The sequence below is a fragment of the Gavialis gangeticus genome, unplaced genomic scaffold (assembly GCF_001723915.1).
Source record: "Gavialis gangeticus isolate Ggan-Ray unplaced genomic scaffold, GavGan_comp1, whole genome shotgun sequence".
NCBI classification, from domain to species: Eukaryota; Metazoa; Chordata; order Crocodylia; family Gavialidae; genus Gavialis; species Gavialis gangeticus.
Window position 1 is genome coordinate 20,888,000 of NW_017728998.1, and position 2,426 is coordinate 20,890,425.

Genomic DNA, 2,426 nt, shown 5'->3' on the forward strand with positions numbered 1-2,426 from the left:
AAAAAAAAAAAAAAAAAAAAAAAAAAAAAAAAAAAATCTAGTAGAAAAGTTGAGAGAACCTTATAGACTCTGCTCTAGGTTTAATATACTTATCTATATTTATATATAGACAGCAATATTTTAAATGCAGTATTAATGTTCCCAAGGATCTTGGGTGCATGGTATGCTAAATGTGGTAGTGGGTTAAAGCATAATGTGTTAATGGGAATAACGGCATGAATTTATGAGCTGGCATTTGTTATAGCTGTCCTGTTTGTATTAAGGATTTCCACTTGCTTTGGACTGAACGCTACAGATGGTTATAGTCTGAAATTGGAAGCCGAGCACATGTGGAGCTTTGTGTTCTCTAATGATACATCAGTTTTTAATCCACTTGCATCAGATACCACAAACAACCCCAAACTATAACTCGGTCATGGTCCAAGCAAGCAAGCGCTTTGTGAAACAAAAAGATGTCTTGCCTTGTGTGTGTGAAGGTCAGGAACCATTGCCTCAGATGCATTGCCAGCGGGCTCAACCTCTGTATTTGAAGACCTGATTGGGACTGGAGGTAGGGTCCTGTTTAAGGGTATCTATGACAGCTCGTGCCACTGCAAAAAAGAGGAGTGCATAGAAGAAATGAGCCAAATTTCAAATCTTCTCAGATTATGAAAAAGCCTTGAATATTACCTGTGGATTAAAAAATAGGAAGCTACTATAAGTCACGTGCCATAACATTATGTGCTCATGGCTGTTTATAGTTTTCATGCTGCACAGACTGTAGCCTAAGAGCCACCTTCTGAGCATGATCTAAAAGTCCAACCCGGTCATGGCAACAGCACAGAGGACTGTATCTAGGTCCATTTAATCAAGGAATGACCCTGAGCTCTCTACAGATAGGGTGGAAAAAGTAGAATGAATCTTTACCGCAAGTGGAAATTCAAGAGTAGGCCCAGACTCAACAGTACATAGTGTGAGAATATTTTGGACGAGTAGGTGGAATATTCAGTGCAATCCCGTTCGAGTTTGTGTTCGTTCCGTGTGTCAGCACAACTCCTAGAGCATGCGATCGATAGCTAGAGTTATAAAATTGTTCCTGAAAAACTGTAGCAACTGTAATGTATCTGAGTATATGATACAATAAGCAAAATACTTAAAAATGTTCCTTGGTTTGGCAATTGTACTTACCTGACTCTGGTTTTATTTTCTAACACGAAAATTTCAAGTACAGTAAAATTACCAACATTGATGATTTGTATTGATGAAAATTGATTGTTTGACAAGGTAGTAGAGCAGGTAAAATCAGCCAGGCTCTGACAAGCAGGCTATGATGTTCATTTCTCTCAGCCGGACTGAGTCAGGGTGAGGATCCATTCCTGTTTACCTCTTTTTTCCTACAACGTATTTCTTACAGTAAAGGTAAGATTAATGTCTCTATACAGCTACGACACCAGATTCCTATTGGAGTTCTGACTTGTTCTGGCCACTTGCATTCTCTCTCTAAACAAGTTCAAACAGTGTAGTCTCATGAAACCATTTGAAGTTCACTGACTAATGTGCATTTGGTAAGGAAATATGGTAAACATTTCCCCCCTAGTTTCAGACTGAAGCTCTGGAACTTGCTGTTTGCTTAATGCAATTATTCCATCAAGTTTCTATGCCTGTGTTTAATTTCCTTCCCTTTCTCCCTTTCCTGTTCGTCCAAGGTGACTTGTGGAGGAGAAAGTTAAGAAATTTTTTATATAAAAAAAACTGATATAAAGAAATGGATGTACATGTATTTACTGTACACTGCTTCTCCTGCTTGTTTGGTAATATAACTTGAAGCGCCTCTCAGCACATCATGTAATTTAGTCATGTAACTAAGTATCCGTGGAAGGTTATGTGATTTTTAAAGAAGCTTCAAAGTCTGATGGCTCATTTGGGGACGCCAAGTGTGGCATCCTTTCCACATACTTGTGTATGTAGCAGTCTCCTGTTGCTTGTTCTCCTGTCCCACCTGGACTTTTACATATTTAATGGAGTGCTGAAATAAGAACAAGCATTTGCCCATGGCCTTTCTTCTTGCCACGTGGGACCGTTGTGGACTCATCAAGCTGGCAGTGCACTCCAGCTTCCTGTTTGCTTGCTGCTTTGAGGTAGGAGAAAACAAACTGTAGGAGAAGGCAAGTGCAATGACAGGGGCCAGTCTTTTGTTAGGGACAGAAAATAAAGGGGCTCAGTTCTTTCTCCAGCAAATTCCTAGATAGTCCCATCTATTTACGTACCACCCAGTTATCACAGCACCTGCTGATTCCTCCAGTCCCAGTATCCTTCAGATACTCCAGCCTCCATTAACCCAAGCAGCCTTTTACACCTTTCCTTGAGTTTCCCTTTGTACTCACCACCATTTAGTCCAGACCAGAGGTGCTAAATTATTTTCACTGTTTTTGGGGGGGGGGGGGGGG

The 2,426-nt window shown here is 40.3% G+C and overlaps 1 protein-coding gene across 3 annotated transcripts in view; it reads left to right on the forward strand.

The window, feature by feature from the left end:
- Positions 1-2,426, forward strand: part of PEPD (peptidase D) — a 284,355-nt gene that overhangs the window by 129,104 nt on the left and 152,825 nt on the right. The gene's annotated exons all lie outside the window — the stretch shown is intronic.